Source organism: Lathyrus oleraceus, chromosome 1 (genome assembly GCF_024323335.1).
Source record: "Lathyrus oleraceus cultivar Zhongwan6 chromosome 1, CAAS_Psat_ZW6_1.0, whole genome shotgun sequence".
NCBI lineage: Eukaryota > Viridiplantae > Streptophyta > Magnoliopsida > Fabales > Fabaceae > Lathyrus > Lathyrus oleraceus.
Window position 1 is genome coordinate 57,921,411 of NC_066579.1, and position 21,948 is coordinate 57,943,358.

Below are 21,948 nucleotides of genomic sequence, written 5' to 3' on the forward strand. Positions count from 1 at the left end.
GACAACATGCTTGAACAGACTTCGACTAAAGTATGCACAACTCCTGTCAAAAAATCAAGCTATCTCTATCGAGACTAGAGTTCGATCCAAAATCTCACAAATCTCCACCTTGGAACAAACTCTACAAACATCAAGGGAACAAACTAGATTTCTTCATGCAGCTTTATCAACTGCATACAGTGGAAAAACTTGCAGCTTGACAATGTCTTAGTGATCATATCAGCAGCATTATCTTCAGTCGAAACCTCTAGCACTTGGACTTCTCCACACTCGATTATCTCTCTGATGAAATGTAGTCTCACATCGATGTGTTTGGTTAGCTCATGATAGGTTGAATTCTTCGACAGGTGTATTTCACTTTGACTATCACATTTAACAGTGATAACTTGACCTTGAAGTTTCAGCTCCTTAGCAAAACCTTCAAGCCACAATGTTTATTTCATAGCTTCAGTGAGGGTAATATATTTCGCTTCAATGGTTGATAAGGAAACAATCTTCTGAATATCGCTTTCCAATTGATTGTTGTGCCAAACATAGTGAACACATATCCACAAATAGATTTTTTGGAATCCATACAACCTGCATAACCAGAGTCGACAAATCCTTTGATTTCGAATTTGTTGTCATCACCAAAGGCTCCACCATAATGTTTTCTAGTGCGCCTTCCCAGGATTGGCCATATACCCGCTTACAAGGCTCATTCCGTACGCTATGTATGGCCTCGTACAGACCATAACATACATCAAAGAACCTACTATACTAGCATATGGAATGCTACTCATATAGGCTCTTTCGACTTCAGTACTAGGATTTTGAGTCGAACTCATCTTGAACCGGGGATTAGTCGGTGTTACAACAGGCTTTAAATTCGATATACCAAACTTTTCGAGAATCTTCTTCAGGTATGTCTCTTGAGATAAGCATAATCTCGACTTCTTTCTATCTCCCCGAATGTCAATCCCAAGAATCCTGGAGGCAGCTTCCAGATCCTTCATGTTGAACTCCTTATCGAGTTCAGCCTTTACATTCGTAACATCTTAGACATTGTTTCTTGCTGTGAGGATGTCATCCACATAAAGCAACAAAATAACAAGTGAATTTCCAGGTCAAAATCTGAAGTAAACACGGTGGTTGAGTTGGCTCCTAGTGAAACCTATGTGTGCCATGAACTTGTCGAATCTTCTATTCCATTGTCGAGGATATTGTTTCAGACCATATAACGACCTATTCAGCTTGCACACATAATCTTCCTTCCCCTTTTCCGCATACCCTTCAGGTTGCCTCGTCAAGATTGTTTCATCTAGATCACCATACAAGAAAGTTGGCTTCACATCCATTTGTTCAAGTTCTAGGTCGAACTTTGTCACCATGGCTAACAACATTCTAATGGACATATGCTTTACAACAGGTGAGAACCCATCATTGAAGTCGGCCTCTTCTTTCTGAGTGAACCCACTAGCAACTAGCCTTGCCTTAAATTGCTTCGACATCACTCTTTTGATTCCTTCCTTAACCTTGAAGATCCACTTACAGCTGACTAACCTGGGCCATGCAGGTTTCTCGATTAGCACCCAAGTGTTATTATCATAAAGAGATTTTATCTTATCATCCATGGATTTCATCCATTCAATCTTGTTTCGACTCCTCACATATTCCTTGTAATATCTAAGTTCTTCATCAAGGACCTCACTTGCGGAGATTAAGGCGAGTGCTATGAGATCTGCATAACCAAGTCTTTGAGGTGGCTTGATGACTTTTCTCGATCCGTCCCTTGCTAGCAGGTAGTCATTATCAGTCTCCTCATCTTTGACAATAAGTTCTGCTTCTTCTTCGACTTCATCTAGGTTATGCAATTTAGCATCAACGTGTTCCACCTCAACATGAATTTTTTCTTATTCCAGCTCTTCTTCATAGATCTTGGTACTTCGACCAACGTCATCAGTTTTCTTGAAGGTCATTTCTGCTTCATTTAAAACTACATCTCGAATTATGATACATCTTCTGAGACCTGGCTCTAGGCACCAACACCTATAAGCTTTGACTCCTCCAGGGTATTCAAGAAACATCCATCTCAAAGCTCTAGGTTCAATCTTGTCTTGCCTAATGTGAGCATAGGCTAAGCAGCCAAATACTCTAAGTCTGTTGAGATTAGATGGATGATTCTACCATACTTTTCCATGTGTCTTCATCCTCAAGGAATTCGAATGACACCTATTTATCAGGTATGATATAGTTGCAACATCCTCGGTCATGAACACCTTCTTCAATCCAGCATTAACCATCATCCATCTAACCCTTTCCAAAATGGTTCGATTGAACATTTCAGTCAAACCATTTTGTTAGGGAGTTCATGTCATGGTTATGTGCCTTGCAGTACCGGACGCAACACAGTAGCTGTCAAAATCCTCATTGCAAAATTCAAGACCATTGTCTGTCCTCAACCTCTTGACCTTTCTTCCAGTTTGGTTTTCGACCAGGGTCTTCCAACTCTTGAATTTTTCAAAAGTTTCATCTGTAGATTTCTGAATGAATACCCATAACTTTCTGAAGTAATCATCAATTATGGATAGAAAATACTTTTCACATAAGTGTGAAGGATTCCTTGAATACCGACAAAGATCAACATGAATGTAATCAAGGGACCCATGTGTTCTTTGTTTACCTTTGTTAAACTTCATTCTACAAGATTTACCAAATACACAAGGTTCATAAAACTCCAGTTTTCCGACCTTGTCACCACACATATGATTTTATTTTGATAATTCGACCAAGCCTCTTTCATCACATGGCCAAGTCTTTTGTGTCATAACTTAGTCTTCGACACAAGTTTTATGGATGCCACATATGTTTGACCACTTACAACCTTAGCCTTAAGGGTATACAAGCCTTGTTTATTCGCTCCTCTCAAGACTTCCTTCGACCCCTACATTACCCTTAGGATACTTTATTCTCCTTTGAAAACATATCCTTTCATGTCAAATTCACCAATAGAAATCAAATTCCTCTTAAGATTGGGTACGTACCTAACATCAGTCAATAGCCTTATTGACTCATCATGGAGCACTGATTCACCATATTGATCACATAATTCCTCAAACGCGACCTTGTTTGGAGTCATATGCCAAGTACAACCTGAATCCATAATCCACTTCTTGCTAGAGTCGCTGCTTGAAACCACCGGGACATAAAATGATTCATAACCATCTTGCGTAATGGTTGCATTTCCATTATCCTTTCCACCATGATTGTTCAAACTGTTAAGGTATATTTTTCTTGTATGACCCTCCTTCTTACAATTATAACACTTAATAGCAAGAGCATTACCACCATAAGAATTTTGTAAAACTTTACCCTTCTTCTTCTCAAACCTATCATCTTTCTTCAAGAATTTTCCTTTAACAAACAATCCTTCACCAACTGAAGATGATTTGTACTCATTTTGTTCGTTCAAGTCCTTAGAGTACAAGGCAGATTTAGCATCTTCAAAGGTCAATGAATTTCTTCCATACAAGAGAGTTTCTTTGAAGAGAGCATGAGACTTTGTTAAAGCACACAACAACAGTAACACTTGATCTTCTTCATTAATCTTGAATAAAACCATTTAGGTTTTGTCCTCCAAGAATTGGGGGTTTTTGCACTAACCTTTGCTTCATAGATTCAGCCGAGTGAAAGGTTTGAAGAACGTTGGGTTCGTTCAAACAAGTAACGGTAACCGGACGATTGTGAAGGATGGTCAGGGTTCAAGCGTCTTGCGATTGAAGTCAACCGAGCTAGAATTTTGGAGAACATGGAGTTCTTGAAATAAGGTAGCTACAACTTGAAGTTTCACGCAGACCCGATCAAAATCAGTCGAGCTATAGTTTTGGAGAAAGTGGAGTTCTTTCAATAAGGTAGCTGCAACCAGAGGTTTGTTTGGAACGCTTGAAGAACTTGGTTCAACTCGAATCAAAGGGAGAGAAGTGAATAGGATCTGAAACAACACTAGGGGTTGGTTGGTGGTGATCATTTCTTCTCTTGTATTAACTTTGCAACTTGTTAATAAATATCTCAACTCTAGATTTAGAATTGGGGGAAGACGTACCCTAAGTGAGGATGATAGGGGAACTGCCTAAACAAATTTGGTGATGTTCTCTCTTTCTCTTAACTCTTTAAATTTTGTATTAATTACGTTTTGTATGAAATTAAGATTAAAATCAATCTTGCTTAATTGTTGTGCATAGTAGTTGTTCGATAAATTGATGCAATCACTTTGATTGCAACTAAGTAAAATTCTACACATTCAATTTGAGTGAAATTGAGACTTGGTGTGGAGTGCACACCAAGTGTTTGATAAAATTAATCTCACACAAATTTATTAATATTTTACTTATTCTCTTATTTTGTTAACTCATCATTAGAGGTAACTATATCAAGGATTGTGGTAATTAATCGATTGATTTAGATAGTAGTTGATTATCTCTATCTTAGTTATTCCATTCAATTTCACGCATATCCGATCTTTCCATTAACGGGTCCATTAAATTTTAAATACTGATCTATTCAACCCCCCTTCTAGATTGGTATTATCGTCTAACAAGTGGTATCACGAGCGCCAATTTATCTAGTGCTTCGCATATAACTTTTTAGAAAATGAGTAACGATCCTAAAGGGGTGTACAATAGAGCGCCTATTTTTACTGGTGAAAACTACAATTATTGGAAAGATTATATGCGTTTCCATATCAACTCTATTGATAGGAAGGTACGGAAAGTCATCAAAGATGGTCCTATGAAAATAACCATGACCAATGTGGATGGTGTTGTTATACCCAAACCCGAAGCACAATGGAATAAAGAAGATGAGAAAAAGTATAGCTATGATTGGAAATCCAGAAATATGCTCATCACCGCCTTAGGTGTTGATGAGTATTATAGGGTTTCCCATTGTACTAGTGCTAAGACTATGTAGGACTCATTGCAAATCACCCATGAGGGAACCAATGATGTCAAACTAGCTAGAATCAACACTTTAACTCAAGAATTCGACCTTTTTCATATGGAGGATGGTGAAACCATTACCAATATGCAAACACGGTTTTCTCATCTAATCAATCGGTTAAATGCTATTGATAGAACTACCCCTAATGATGTTGCTACTAACAAAATCTTAAGATGTCTTAACATGGATTGACTACCAAAGGTCACCGTGATTAAGGAAGCCAATGATCTAAGAACATTGGACATGACAACATTGTTTAGTAAGCTTCAAGAGGATGAGCAAGAGCTCATGAACCTTGAGAAACATGAGAAGAGTCAAAAGAAGGAAAAGAAGGAGAAAGCTAAGGATACTGAAAGGAAATCTATCGCTTTAAAGGCTTCAAGATCTAAGTCATCCACCAATGATACGTGTGAGAGTGAATCAAGTGATGATGATAAAGATTCGAAGGAAGACATGGGGTTGTTCGTAAGGAAGTATAACCGACACCTTAGAAAGAATGAAGTTCAACATTCGGATAAAAATCTTGTCAACTATAGAAGACAATTAAAATTCCCAAATCGAGAGGAAGGTAAGATAACTAAGTCAAAAGGATCATGTTTTAATTGCGGAAAGGACGGTCACTATAAGTCGGATTGTCCGCTGTTTAAGAAAGACAAAGGAAGAGACAAACGTCACAATAAATCTAGCAAAGCTAGAAGAGCATACATTGCATGGGAGAGCTATAGTGAGTCCTCAAGCGATGATAACTCAAGTGATGAAGAAGAAAATGTTAATCTTTATCTTACGGATCATCAAAAGAAGAAAAAGAATGTAAGTCATTCTAAATATGATCATGTTGATAAAATGTCTTATTTAGATTTGCAAAATGCCTTTAGTACTCTACACAATGAGGCCAAGGAAGCTTTTAAACGCTTAGCCTCAAATGAGATTTTTTTTGTTATTTAGAAAAGAAGATTTCTGATTCTGAAAAAGAATTAGAAACTCTTAAGAAATCTATGATAAAGGCTACTAAAGTAAAAACTGAAGAAGATAAGGGATTTTCGTTTAGATGGTCTGGATGTGAAACTTGTCACATTTGGCAAAGAGAAGTTACAACTCTTCGAGCTAAATTAGACAAGGTTTTACAACCTAAAGTTACCTTTGCTATTGATCAATCACATTTTAGAAGTACCATGAATAATCCTTATCAAAAGTACACGTATGTGGTAAAGGATCAAGTTAGCAAAAGCAACTCTCATCCGAACTTAAATTGTCTATATTGTTGCAAAAGGGGACATACTATTGCTAAATGCCGATTTAGGAGATTTTTGGTTCCTAAAGGAATTTTTCAATGGTTGCCTAAATGCAACCAAATTTTCACTCACACACTAGGACCCAATGAAAATTGGGTACATCTTTCCCTTGTTTAAATTTGTAGGTGGAATGTCATGAGGATACGGAGAGAACATGGGTTCTCGATAGTGGAGGCTTAAGACACATGGTGGGTGACATTTCCTTGTTCTTTGACTTTGTGGCTAAGAAGAAAGAGTTTGTAACCTACGATGATAATAACAAGGGAGATATACTCAGAAAAGGTAGTGTAGGTAATCTATCTTCTACTACTATCTCAAACGTCCTTTTAGTTAAAGGCCTTAAGCACAATCTCATTAGTATTAGACAATCATGTGACAAAGGATATAAAGTATCATTTTCAAAAGATTGTTGCGTGATTGAACATAGTGATAAAAAGAATGATGTGCTTAAGGGCTGGAGGGTAAATAATATATACATGCTTGACTTGAATGAAATATCTTTGACTAGCGATAAATGTCTTGTCTCCATGAGTGAAGACTTGTGGCTTTGGCATAGGTGATTAGCGCATGTCAACTTTGACTTGCTAAATAAAGTTATTGTCAAAGATCTAGTAGTTGGTCTTCCCAAAATCAAAATTTCAAAAGATCACTTATGTGATGCGTGCCAAATGGGAAAGTAAACAAGGATCTCTTTTAAATATAAAAATATTGTTTCCACAACGAGACCCCTTGAACTTCTCCATATGGATCTTTTGGGCCATCTAGAATTAAAAGTCTAGGTGTAAACTACTATGGTTTCGTTATAGTAGATGACTACTCTAGATTTTGTTGGACCATCTTCTTAGCAAGTAAAAGTGACATTTTTCCAGCTTTTGAAAAATTTGCCAAGATTTCTCAAAACAAACTGAACACTAGCATTGTTACTATCCGAAGTGATCACGGAGGTGAATTTGAAAACCACATTTTTGAGGAATTTTGTGAAATAAACGACATTTATCATAATTTTTCTGCTCCACGAACTCCACAACAAAGTGGAGTAGTGGAATGTAAAAAACGAGTTTTAGAAGAGCTTGGAAGGACTATGATCAATCAAAATGGCCTTCCTAAATATTTTTAGGCCGATGCCATAAATATGACTTGTTATGTATTGAATAGAATACGCGTTCGTCCTATTCTAAACAAAACTCCTTATGAATTGCTAAAGGGAAGGAAGCCTAATGTTTCACATCTTCATGTCTTCGGATGTAAATGCTTTGTATTAAATAATGGTAAAGAAAACCTTGGTAAATTTGACTCAAAAGCCGATGAAGGTATCTTTCTCGGATAATATCAATCTAGTAAAACATATAGAGTATACAACAAAAGGTTACTTATCATTGAAGAATCCGTGCATGTTTCCTTTGATGAATCTTATCTGAAAATTGTCGAAGAAGATATTATTGTTGATGGTGCATGTGTTCCGTCAGAAGACATAATAAAAGATCAAGAAGAAAATAATGTTGAACCCCGTCTAGAAAAATATGAGGAGGAGTCGGATCATATATATGAAAAGAAAGAGGAGGATCATTCGATTAATAACAATGATCTTCTTTTGGAATGGAAATATTCTAAGGATCATCCCATCGATAATATTCTAGGAGATATCTCAAAGGGAGTTACCACACGGTCAAAGATAAGTAAATTTTGTTATCGTTTCGCTTTCTTCTCTCAAATTGAGCCTAAAAAATCCAAAGATGCATTACTCGATGAATATTAGTTTTTAGCAATGCAAGCCGAACTTAATCAGTTCAAAAGAAATGAGGTGTTGGATCTTGTTCCCCCTCTATGAGACCATCGAGTAATCGGTACTAAATGGGTGTTTAGGAACAAGTTAGACAAAAACAGAGTTATAACTCGCAACAAGGCCCGCCTTGTTGCTCAAGGGTATAACCAAGAGGAAGGCATCGACTATGAGGAAACTTATGCTTTGGTCGTGATAACACGAAATTATATCATATTTTTGGACTTAATTCAATTAAATTTTATTATTATTTATTTCAGTTCACTTCATTTTATAAGATATTACGCGGTATTTTCTTCCTATTTGTCTCAGGTGGTTTATTTCGAAGCACTAGTAAAAATGGAAGAAAAGGAGGTGCAAAAAGGAGAGAAAAAGAACCAAATGCCAAAGCCCAGCCCAAAGCGCAAAACACAAACGCTGTACCTGTGACGGACGTCACAGAGGGCGTGACGAGCGTCACGCAAAACAGCCTTGTGACGAACGTCACACATAATGTGACGAACGTCACACCATTCCCCTACTTTTTGGGCGCAAGTAACGCCTCAGAGACTTGAAGAGACGTTGAGGAGTGTTGGGCCCTATATCCACGCCATGCAATTAGCTACGTTGAAGACCCTTTGGCAGCAGACAGTTACCTAATGACACCAATATAAATAGCCACTTTGGAAAACCTAAAGGGGTTTCCGAAGCTTTTCCAATTTTTTTTCCTTTGCCGCTTTTCGCTTTTGCTTATTTTCTTTTCCAGCAATTTCAGTATTGTTTCTTTATTTATTTTTTACAAGTTCTACACTATTTCCCTTGCAATTTATACTTTCCTTTTTAGCATTTAATTAATTCTTTTCGCACAATAGTTTCTACACCGGAAACTATTGTGCAACTTTTACCGGATCTAACCTTACGTTAGAATCTAGTTTTTATTTCCTTCGTTTTAATTTGTTGTTTAATTGAAGAATCCAAGAACAAATCCTACCGGCTTGTGGTGGAGTCTTCAAGACTATTGTTTAACCCATTCAGGTTCTTTAATTATTATTTAATGCTTTGTTTTATTACTTATTTATATTATCTGCCTGAGATGAGTCTGTTTATGCATGATATATATTTTTGTTTGTTTAGCATGTCTGGCTAATTCGCCTAGATATCGGTATGTAAAGTAAGCGGAATAAGGGATCAAGACTAAGTCGGTCTAATTAAATTTAAAATTAAAATCAATCTTTTTACGGTCTCAATTTACAGGTTTAATAACAAGAATTTTTTACAAAAGTAGAAGACATAAAGAAGTTAAAATCAATAGAGCGAGAGTTTGAGGTTTTAACTGGACAATGTAAATTAGGCATTAATTCTAGATCAGGGCGAGAGCAAGTTTTAGAGTTAATTAAATTTTGACCTTTTCCAAAAAGTATTTTTAAAGATTGAATGTGAGGACGAGAGTTAAGCATTCGGGTTTAATTGTATAACCTAAGTCAACAGAGCGAGAGTTTGAGATAAGGGTGTTTAAAACGGTCAGTGTTTTCTTAAAAAGAGTTTCTGCAACTTTATTGCTTTCAAAAAGTGGTTTTTGACTTAATTATAAGTGACAGCTACATTAACATAAAATCATGGTTTATTCAACAGAGCGAGAGTTTGAGATAAAACCTTTAATCAATAAAGTTAACTGAAACGATTTATTTTAAAACCAAGAAACCGACAAAGAATTGATTCCCTAATTACGACGAACTACATACCGATATCCGCTTTATTAATATTTAATCTAGATCTTAGTTTAGTTTTTAGCTTCGCCCCCAAACAATCAACCATTATTCACCTTAGCTTTACGAAGTAACCTTAGATAACGGTATATCGATTCATAAGTCCCTGTGGGATCGATATCTTTTAAAACTACGCGATAGAACTGTGCACTTGCAGTTTGTACCCCAAATTCGACTCATAAAGTCGCGATCAAGTTTTTGGCGCCGTTGTCGGGGACTTTTATTTAATCGATATCGTAACTCTTCCGTTACGCTGTAGAGACTAAGGTTTCTTTTTCTTCTATTCTTTCTTTCGTTGATTTGTATGCCACGCACTCGCTCACAAGGCGAACCGCTCTATTTACGAATCAACGATATCGAACTATATCTCCGAGTCTTACGACGAATTCGGGAATATCGTGCTGCAAACAATCTCCCTCCTATAGAACTTCCTGATTTCAAAAACCTTTTTCCTTCGATAACCGAGATGGCAGAACCAGCTCGTGCTCTTAGAGATTACGCCGCTCCATCGCAAGATGAGCCGCATTCAAGTATTGCTCCGCCCGCAATCGAAGCAAACAACTTCGAACTTAAACCTTCGCTGTTGCAGGCGGTGCAACAGAACCAATTCTCTGGAAATCCTACCGAGGATCCAAACCTTCATTTATCCGTATTTGTCCAATACGCTGATACTGTTAAAGCTAATGGTGTCACTTCAGAGGCAATTCGACTTTGTCTTTTTCCTTTCTCATTAAGAGATAGCGCTAGAAGATGGCTTCAATCTCTCCCTTCCAACTCAGTCACCACATGGAACGAGTTGAAGAAAGTTTTTCTTGCCCGATACTTTCCGCCAAGCAAAACAGCTATGTTAAGAGCCCAGATAAACGGATTTAAACAGAAAGACAACGAGTCTCTTTTCGAAGCATGGGAAAGATACAAAGACATGATGAGACTTTGCCCACACCATGGTTTGGAAGACTGGTTAGTAATTCACACATTTTATAATGGTCTCTTATACAACACAAGGTTAACAATAGACGCCGCTGCAGGTGGTGCATTAATGAACAAACCTTATGCTGATGCTTACCAGCTTATCGAGAGCATGGCCCAAAACCACTATCAGTGGGGAACCGAACGAACAACGGTGGAAAAACCTCAAACGAAAATTGGCATGTACGAGATAAGTAACCTTGATCACGTTAACGCAAAAGTGGATGCTTTGGTCCAGAAAATTGAAAGTTTAAACGTATCACCTCCAGCCGTCGTGGTTGCTATAACTCAGAATTGCGAGGTCTGTGGAATCCAAGGCCACACTCCTACGGACTGTCAACTCTTGACAGGAATCCAAGCAGAGCAAGTAAACTATGCTCAAGGAAGCCCCTATTCGAACACCTATAACTCAAATTGGAAGAACCATCCAAACTTTTCATATAAGAGCAATAACGCTTTGTACGCACCTGGACAGTCTCCAAATCAAGCCCCAGCTATACCTCCGGGATATCAGAAACCGAACCCGTCCATGCCTAACAATAACGCCCTTAGGAAATCCAACTTGGAAATCATGATGGAAAACTTTATAGCTTCCCAACAACAAACCAATAAAGATTTCTTAAACCAGAATGTACACACTGGCGAACAACTTAAACAACTAGCAAGCAAAGTAGATGCCTTGGCTACCCATAACAAAATGCTGGAAACACAAATATCACAAGTAGCCCAACAACAAGCACCTACTGCTGCCCCAACTGGTACATTCCCTGGACAGCCCCAACCTAACCCGAGAAGCCACGCTCATGCAATTATATTAAGAAGTGGAACGGAAGTGGAAGGACCGTCTGATCCAAGGATAGAAAACCAAAACCCTAAGAAATCAACTGAGGAAAGTGAACCTAAGGAAAAGGAAGAGAGTAATAAGGAAACCCTAGAAAAGAAGGAACCTTATGTACCTCCACCACCTTACAAACCACCTATACCTTACCCTCAAAGGCTTGTTAAAACCAAAGATGCGGGCCAATTTAGAAAATTTGTTGATCTCCTTAAACAATTAAACGTTACAATTCCGTTCACCGAAGCTATTACGCAGATGCCCTCATATGCTAAATTCTTAAAAGAAATCCTTTCTAATAAGAGGAAACTTGAGGATAGCGAAACCGTTACACTCCCTGCCGAATGTAGCGCTATAATCCAAAACATGCCCCCTAAACTCAAGGATCCAGGTAGTTTCTCTATACCCTGTCACATAGGAAAATTTGTCGTCGACAAAGCCTTATGCGATTTAGGAGCCGGAATTAGCGTTATGCCTTTATCCATATGTAAGAAATTGGAAATGGGAGAATTAAGACCAACCAAAATGTCTGTGCAACTAGCAGATCGTTCCATCAAATATCCTGTAGGAATCCTTGAAAACGTTCCCGTACGCATAGGTCAATTCTACATTCCCACTGATTTTACAATTATGGACATTAGAGAAGATGATATTACACCCATTATACTGGGAAGACCATTCTTAGCAACTGCCGGTGCAATCATAGACGTAAAACGAGGACGACTCACCTTCGAAGTAGGTGAAGAGAAAATTGAATTCATTCTTTCCCAATTCTTGAAAGCACCTGCAATAGAAGATACATGTTACTTCATGGATATCATCGATGAATGCATAAAAGAAGCAGAGTTAGAAGAAGACAAATCATCTGACTGCCTTGTAGAAGACAGATCTAACCAATGTTTAGCAATAACACCGGATCCTACGCAATGTCTTAACAAACCAACCCCTGACCTGAAAACACTTCCCAAAAATCTGAGATATGAATTCCTAGACTTAGAACTTGAACGACCTGTGATAGTTAATGCAGACCTAGGAAGACTCGAAACAGAAAAACTCCTACATATCTTAAGGAAGTATCCAACCACACTAGGGTACCACATCACCGATCTTAAAGGAATAAGTCCTTCTATTTGTATGCACCGCATCATGTTAGAAGAAGACTGTAAAACCTCTAGGGAACACCAGAGAAGACTAAATCCGATCCTGAGTGAGGTAGTAAAGAAGGAAATAACCAAGTTATTGGAAGCAGGTATTATATATCCTATATCTGATAGCAAATGGGTTAGTCCTGTGCACGTTGTACCAAAGAAAGGAGGCATAACCGTTATTGAAAACGAAAAAGGGGAAACTATAACTAAACGAATCGAATCAGGATGGAGAATGTGCATTGATTATAGGAAACTAAACAAAGCAACCCGAAAGGATCATTTCCCTTTACCATTCATTGACCAAATGTTAGAACGATTAGCAAAACATTCACATTTCTGTTATCTAGACGGTTATTCAGGCTTCTTTCAAATACCAATTCACCCTGATGACCAAGAAAAGACAACGTTCACGTGCCCTTTTGGTACCTTCGCTTATAGACGAATGTTGTTTGGTCTGTGTAATGCCCCTGCAACCTTTCAAAGATGCATGATGGCAATTTTCGCCGACTTTCTCGAAAACATCGTGGAAGTATTTATGGATGACTTTTCTGTATACGGACAAAGTTTCGAAGAATGCCTTGAAAACCTGGAAAGAGTTCTTGAGCGATGTGTAAAAGTAAACTTAGTACTTAACTGGGAAAAGTGCCACTTTATGGTACAAGAAGGAATTGTTTTAGGACACATCATCTCGAACAGAGGAATTGAAGTAGACAAAGCCAAAATAGAGGTAATCGAAAATCTTCAACCCCCAAGAACCGTGAGAGAAGTACGAAGCTTTTTAGGACACGCCGGTTTTTACCGACGATTCATCAAAGACTTCTCTAAGATAACTAAACCTTTAACCGGACTGTTGATGAAAGATGCCGAATTCATATTCGACGATAACTGTTTAAAAGCATTTCAAACGCTTAAGCAAGCATTGATCTCCGCACCCATAATGCAGACACCAGACTGGAATGAACCATTCGAAATAATGTGTGATGCCAGCGATTATGCTGTAGGTGCTGTTTTAGGACAACGAAAGGATAAAAAGCTTCACGTTATATATTACGCAAGCAGAACCCTGGATGAAGCGCAAATGAATTACGCCACTACCGAGAAAGAACTCCTAGCAGTGGTATTTGCGCTAGATAAATTTCGTTCTTACTTGGTCGGAGCTAAAATAATAGTTTACACTGATCACGCTGCTATCAAGTACCTTTTAACAAAAAAGGATGCTAAACCTAGACTCCTAAGATGGATCTTGTTGCTACAAGAATTCGACTTAGAAATCAAGGACAAGAAAGGAACTGAAAACGTAGTAGCAGACCACCTCTCTAGACTTGAGAACCTTGAACCGGAAAGAACATCAATTAATGATGATTTCTCGTATGACAAACTTATAGCTACTTTGGAAGAGAACAACTCCGACATGCAAGTAGAAACCACCTTAGCTATATCTGCCACACCATGGTACGCTGATCTCGTCAATTATTTAGCTGCCGGAATAGTTCCACCTACTTTATCTTACCAGCAGAAGAAACGATTCTTCTACGACATAAAACACTATTACTGGGATGATCCCTTACTTTTCAAAAGAGGCCCCGATGGTATTTTCCGTCGATGTATACCCGAAGAAGAGGTAGAAAATATAATCCAACACTGCCACTCCGCTCCTTATGGTGGACACACAAGTACATCCAAGACCTGCTCTAAAATCCTACAAGCCGGCTTTTATTGGCCAACTATATGGAAGGACGTACATGCGGCTATTAAGGAATGTGACAGATGTCAACGCACGGGAAACATATCTAGACGTGACGAGATGCCACAAAAAGGTATTTTGGAAGTAGAGATCTTCGACGTGTGGGGAATAGACTTCATGGGACCTTTTCCATCCTCTTTCGGTAACAAATACATACTCGTGGCAGTTGACTACGTATCAAAATGGATCGAAGCTGTAGCCTCCCCAACAAACGACACCCGAGTAGTAACTAGACTCTTTAAGAATATAATATTTCCGAGATTTGGCATCCCAAGAATAGTAGTCAGTGATGGTGGATCGCACTTTATATCCAAGATACTCGAAAAATTATTATTTAAATATGGAGTGAGACATAGGATATCGACACCTTACCACCCTCAGACCAGTGGACAAGTGGAAGTATCTAACTGAGAAATCAAGCAAATACTAGAAAAAAACGGTCGTCACTTCAAGGAAAGATTGGTCATTGAAATTACCAGAAGCTTTGTGGGCATACCGAACTGCTTATAAAACCCCCATAGGGACGACCCCATTTAAGCTCATTTATGGAAAATCCTGTCACCTCCCGGTAGAATTAGAACATAAAGCCTATTGGGCTATTAGAAATCTGAATCTAAACTATAAAGCCGCCGGTGAAAAGAGAATCCTTGACATAAACGAATTAGAAGAACTCAGAAGAGACACCTATGAAAATGCCAGAATCTATAAAGAAAGAACAAAACAATGGCATGACAAGCGTATATCAAGGAAAATCTTCAAGCAAGGCGACGCAGTCCTTTTATTTAACTCTAGACTAAAGTTATTCCCGGGAAAACTACGATCCAGATGGTCAGGACCTTTTCATATCACTAACATCTTCCCCAGTGGAGCAATAGAAATTAAAGGCAAATCCACAGAACCGTTTACCGTAAACGGGCAACGTCTAAAACACTATCATTATGCGGAAACCAATGGAGATTCGCAAATCCTACACTTAGACGAAATGCCCCCAGGACCTATAGATTATACTTAACAGTTTCTTTGTCGAGCTTGCGACATTTAAACAAAGCGCTTAGTGGGAGACAACCCACAATTATTTTCTTATTCTATTATTATCATTTTCCTATTTTTTTCCTCAATTATTCTTTTAATTTCTGTTTAGTATTAATTCCTGATTTATTTTAATTCAAAAAAATATATATATATATATATATATATAATAATTATTTTTTTCTTCTTTCGGCATTTGGCCAAATCCTGACTAAAACTCATGTTTTCTTTTCTCTAGCTAACACTAACCAGATGGGACATTTTGATCGTATGGGTATCAAATTCAGAGGAATGGCTCAGAAACAAAAGTTTGAAGAACTAGCCACTAGAGAGATGCTACCTAGTTTATATGCTGATGGTTGGGCTATGACTGCCCTTGGACTTAGACAAAGTGTCCTGTATTTGCTGAACCAGATAGGATGGGAGACATCCCCTATCCTGAGACATTTCACCACCTACCGGAGACTCACACTAGAATTCCTTAGCTCATTAATCTATCTACCCAACCATGGAAAAGGAATTAGCAGAGGTTTTATCCAGTTCAGAATGTTCAATATGGAGTACCAATTTAATATTAGAGACTTTACCAATCTTTTGGGTTTTCCTACCTCCTTTGACACATTCACAGTAAGCCAGGAAGAACTTTTTGAACATAGAGAACTTGAACACTTTTGGGGTAAGCTGACTGGAAATGATGAGCCCGAAGAACATGAGTTTCTCTCTGGAAACATACACAACCCGGCCTTTCGCTATTTCCATAAGATCCTGACCCACACTTTATTTGGGAAGAAGCCAAATAGTACTTCAGTTTCACGTGATGAACTCTTCATCATATTTTGTGCTTCCCAGAACCGTCCAGTAAACGGTGCCACTTTTATGTTAGCTAATGTGGACCACCTTACCCAGGATGAGCGAGCACCCATTAGAATAGGCGGTTTGATAACTATGATAGGTAATGCTATTGGATTACGTCAGCCTATGCTTGACCTAAGCCCTTTTTGTGGCATTACTACTATGAGTATACCCTTCCTCTTCAACACTATGTTTATAGCAAACCTAGGGTCTGACGAGTTTGAGCTTATTATTGATAACCAGGTTCTTTGCCTATTCACCATGCCCGATCCTAGGACTAGCATTCATAACCGCAGTAACTGGCTCTACAACCTGAACGAAACTCCCACTCCTGCTAGATCCACTGAATCCATCCAGGACTATGAGATTTGTGATGACTATGAGACCTATGATGACCAGATCCCTCATGCTGAATCTGACCCTCAGACACCATCCGGCTATTATGATATTGACCCTCCTCCTCAGCCTGTTCAGACCGAAGAATCAGCCATATCCGACCTCCGGCATCATATGCCCGGAACTGATTATAACACCGCCATTGAAGCTTTGATGTCAGAACAAGACGCCCTCAGAGGAGAATTTACTAACATGAGACACGAAGTTCTAGGATACATGAGCAGTATGACAGATCAGTTTCACGAGTTGCTACATCGTGTTAACTCTTTTGCTCCTCCGGCCAGAGATCGTACAGAGGGATAGAATTTAGTTATTTTTCTAAGTTATTTAGTTTTAAGTTAGATTATTCATTAATGTTATTTGAATTCATGTTCACATTTATTTCTCTTTCATTTCATTGTTTTCCTTTCTTGTATTACATTATGATCATTTTATTGAAGCTGTTTATTTAATTTTATTATGCAATAGCTATTATGCTCTACTGTTGCTACCTATGACTTATTATTATACAAAGCAGATTAAGTGTGCACGATAAATTAAATTGCAGAATAAACCAATCATAAGCAAAACAAAACAAAATAAATAACAAAAATAAAATCCTTTACCAAAGTGATTCTGTGAAACGCTACTGAAGCCTTGCCAAAATGGAATGTGTGACGAGCGTCACACAATCCATAACGGACGGCACGCCAAGTGCCTGTTACGAACGTCACACCCCTGTGACGAGCGTAACACCCTTCAGACTAGTGAACGTTAAGGAGCCGTTGGAGACGAACGTTACACCTTTTTTTACTTTCTACCTTCCCCATTAATTTTCATTCAACCACACTTAATTACTTTCCAACCACTTTTTTCTTTCCAACTTCCAAATTCTTCTCCTATAAATACCCCTCCAAACCTTCCTTCATTCACCACAAACCATTCTCTCCTACCAAATACATTTCTTTTCTTTCCAAATCACCCCTTCAAAATTCATTCATCACAATGGCGGGAAATCAGAATTTTGGAAATATCATCTTCCGATCCGAAGATGAAAATTATCAAAGGGAGCAATTCGAGCGTTTCCAACAGCGAGGCGTCGTTTCCACCAGGTATCCCGATTTAACTTGTTTACAACAATTAGGATTACTCCAAGGTATCGAATGGATGCTCCGTCAAGCCAACTTAACCTTCCTTTGCACTCATAATCAACCCACCTACCCATCCCTAACCTTAGAATTCTTAAGTTCATACGACTACACCACTCCCGCCGGTGAAGACGAATTTTTAACCGGTACCGCAACCTTCCGTATGTTTAACACCGAGTACTCCTTAACCCAAAACCAATTGAGTACCATGCTACAATTCCCCATAGAAGGTCTGCTACACCCCAGAATCCCTCCAAACTCAAACTGGAACACAGTTGACGTTTTCGGCCTTTTTAAGAAAATTTCCGGTATAGATACCTACAACTGGGAAGAGCTCCTTCTCTCCCATATACATAACCCCACTATCCGGTACTTTATCCGCATCTTGCAAAACACAGTTTTTGGAAGACCAAACAACAGCAAGGTCAACTCAAAGGAGCTATTCTTCCTCCAGTGCGTCTTCGAACCAGATACTCAGGTAAACGCCGCCTCCTTTCTATTTCATCATATCCGCACCTTATGTGCTAGAGGCCGGCAACCTTTTATAATTGGTGGATTAATCACCACCATAGCACTTGGCCTAAACCTAGGGGATAAACTCCAAACTTTAGAATCTCTACCTCCCCTATCTATGGATATCAGCTACTGTCGATCCAGCCGCTTGATTAAGAACAGAGTAGGCGGAGGATATTATCTTATGGTGAACAACCAGGCAGTACCAAGCGTTGTTCTACCAAATATCGCCCTAACTGATGTCACAAACCCCGACCGCCACCTCTATGATCTAAACGCTCCCGAAGCCACCGAGCCTTCACAAACAAACCCGCACACAGACGAGTTTGAAGCAATGGAGCAAGGTGATCATCCGCCTACACAACAGTCAGTCCCGCTCAACCCTTCCGGCAATGCAACTGGCCCATCCTCCCAACGTCGTCGACGAAGAAGGCCTGCAACCAACGACGACATCATAGATGCTATTGAGGGTATGCAGGCACAGAATGTCGAGATGATGCAGATAATGCATCAAATGCAACAACAACAGGATGCTAGGAATGCCATAACCGACCAGCGGTTTACTGAGTTGTTCAGCAGGTTCGACAACTTAGACTTACGTCAGAGATCACCAGGTCCAAGAACCAGAGGCGGAAGACAACCTTAGTTGTAGTTTCTCTTTCCTTTCCATATTGTATTTCATTTCCTTAAAACATTGGGGACAATGTTTAGTTTAAGTATGGGGGGGAAACCATGTTCTTTCTATTTTCATTTTTCAAGTATGTACCTTTCCCTCCATTGTTTTGCTTTATTATTTGTTTTATTATTAAAAAAATAAAAAAAATAAAAATAAAAAATCTCTATTATTTTAAGTTAAGTCCCGAGTGTGAATAAATTTCTATTATCTATTCCCTCAAACTTTCATGAGCCACACAACAAAAACTCAACACCCAGTAAGTATAAAGGTTGCTCATCTTATCAATCTTGAGTCGAATCAAGACAAAGACTACTACCGCCAAACACTCTAAACGAACCCAACATGTTAGATCAGGATAAGTACCTATTATACCAATTCCTTGAACTTTCAAGTTTTATAGTAACCCCAAGTAGTTTATACGAGAAGTCAGCACCATCTTAATAGCAAACTACGTGGAGAGCCGATGAATATAAGTGGATGTTTCCCAAAGTAACATAAAAAAAAATAATATATATATATATATATATATATATATATATATATATATATATATATATATATCAGGAAATGCACTAATTAAGTTAGGTGATCCTTACCAGATCATTTAATCTAAAGGTTGCAGATCATACAAAAGCATAATATGAAAGATCCATTATGAGTTGGTTCAGCAGGTATCTGGTACTGAACTTGGTAGGGCGGACTACGGTTTGATCCCCCGCAATTTGCAATGGACTGAATAACGAAGTTATCCGATTTATGTACCAGAACTTCCAGCTAAAAGGGAATCATAATCACTAACCGGTTACTCCACTATGTGCGCGAAAAGATAAAGGGCTTAATGTGATTTCGCTAGAATGAAAACGGGTGAAATAAGAGTAAAGGAACTAGGATAGCTATCATAGTGTACTTGAACTGATTTGCATAAGGTGGGGTTGTCTAGGTTGTGACGGTGGTTGTTGATATCAAGATTTAACTCAAGTTGCTTCTAAACAAAATCCACTTGCAACCTATTACGAATTGATGTGTGTTTTGAAATTTCATCTGGCTAAATTTCTAAAACGAGTTCTATACTGAATTTTGCTTGAGGACAAGCAAAGATCTAAGTATGGGGGAGTTTGATAACACGAAATTATATCATATTTTGGACTTAATTCAATTAATTTTATTATTATTTATTTCAGTTCACTTCATTTTATAAGATATTACGCGGTATTTTCTTCCTATTTGTCTCAGGTGGTTTATTTCGAAGCACTAGTAAAAATGGAAGAAAAGGAGGTGCAAAAAGGAGAGAAAAAGAACCAAATGCCAAAGCCCAGCCCAAAGCGCAAAACACAAACGTTGTACCTGTGACGGACGTCACAGAGGGCGTGACGAGCGTCACGCAAAACAGCCTTGTGACGAACGTCACACATAATGTGACGAACGTCACACCATTCCCCTACTTTTTGGGCGCAAGTAACGCCTCAGAGACTTGAAGAGACGTTGAGGAGTGTTGGGCCCTATATCCACGCCATGCAATTAGCTACGTTGAAGACCCTTTGGCAGCAGACAGTTACCTAATGACACCAATATAAATAGCCACTTTGGAAAACCTAAAGGGGTTTCCGAAGCTTTTCCAATTTTTTTTCCTTTGCCGCTTTTCGCTTTTGCTTATTTTCTTTTCCAGCAATTTCAGTATTGTTTCTTTATTTATTTTTTACAAGTTTTACACTATTTCCCTTGCAATTTATACTTTCCTTTTTAGCATTTAATTAATTCTTTTCGCACAATAGTTTCTACACCGGAAACTATTGTGCAACTTTTACCGGATCTAACCTTACGTTAGAATCTAGTTTTTATTTCCTTCGTTTTAATTTGTTGTTTAATTGAAGAATCCAAGAACAAATCCTACCGGCTTGTGGTGGAGTGTTCAAGACTATTGTTTAACGCATTCAGGTTCTTTAATTATTATTTAATGCTTTGTTTTATTACTTATTTATATTATCTGCCTGGGATGAGTCTGTTTATGCATGATATATATTTTTGTTTGTTTAGCATGTCTGGCTAATTCGCCTAGATATCGGTATGTAAAGTAAGCGGAATAAGGGATCAAGACTAAGTCGGTCTAATTAAATTTAAAATTAAAATCAATCTTTTTACGGTCTCAATTTACAGGTTTAATAACAAGAATTTTTTACAAAAGTAGAAGACATAAAGAAGTTAAAATCAATAGAGCGAGAGTTTGAGGTTTTAACTGGACAGTGTAAATTAGGCATTAATTCTAGATCAGGGCGAGAGCAAGTTTTAGAGTTAATTAAATTCTGACCTTTCCAAAAAGTATTTTTAAAGATTGAATGTGAGGACGAGAGTTAAGCATTCGGGTTTAATTGTATAACCTAAGTCAACAGAGCGAGAGTTTGAGATAAGGGTGTTTAAAACGGTCAGTGTTTTCTTAAAAAGAGTTTCTGCAACTTTATTGCTTTCAAAAAGTGGTTTTTGACTTAATTATAAGTGACAGCTACATTAACATAAAATCATGGTTTATTCAACAGAGCGAGAGTTTGAGATAAAACCTTTAATCAATAAAGTTAACTGAAACAATTTATTTTAAAACCAAGAAACCGACAAAGAATTGATTCCCTAATTACGACGAACTACATACCGATATCCGCTTTATTAATATTTAATCTAGATCTTAGTTTAGTTTTTAGCTTCTCCCCCAAACAATCAACCATTATTCACCTTAGCTTTACGAAGTAACCTTAGATAACGGTATATCGATTCATAAGTCCCTGTGGGATCGATATCTTTTAAAACTACGCGATAGAACTGTGCACTTGCAGTTTGTACCCCAAATTCGACCCATAAAGTCGCGATCAGGTCGCC

The 21,948-nt window shown here is 38.2% G+C and overlaps 1 pseudogene; it reads right to left on the reverse strand.

The window, feature by feature from the left end:
• Positions 1-10,645: 10,645 nt before the first annotated feature.
• Positions 10,646-10,745, reverse strand: LOC127116383 (uncharacterized; annotated as a pseudogene).
• Positions 10,746-21,948: the final 11,203 nt, after the last annotated feature.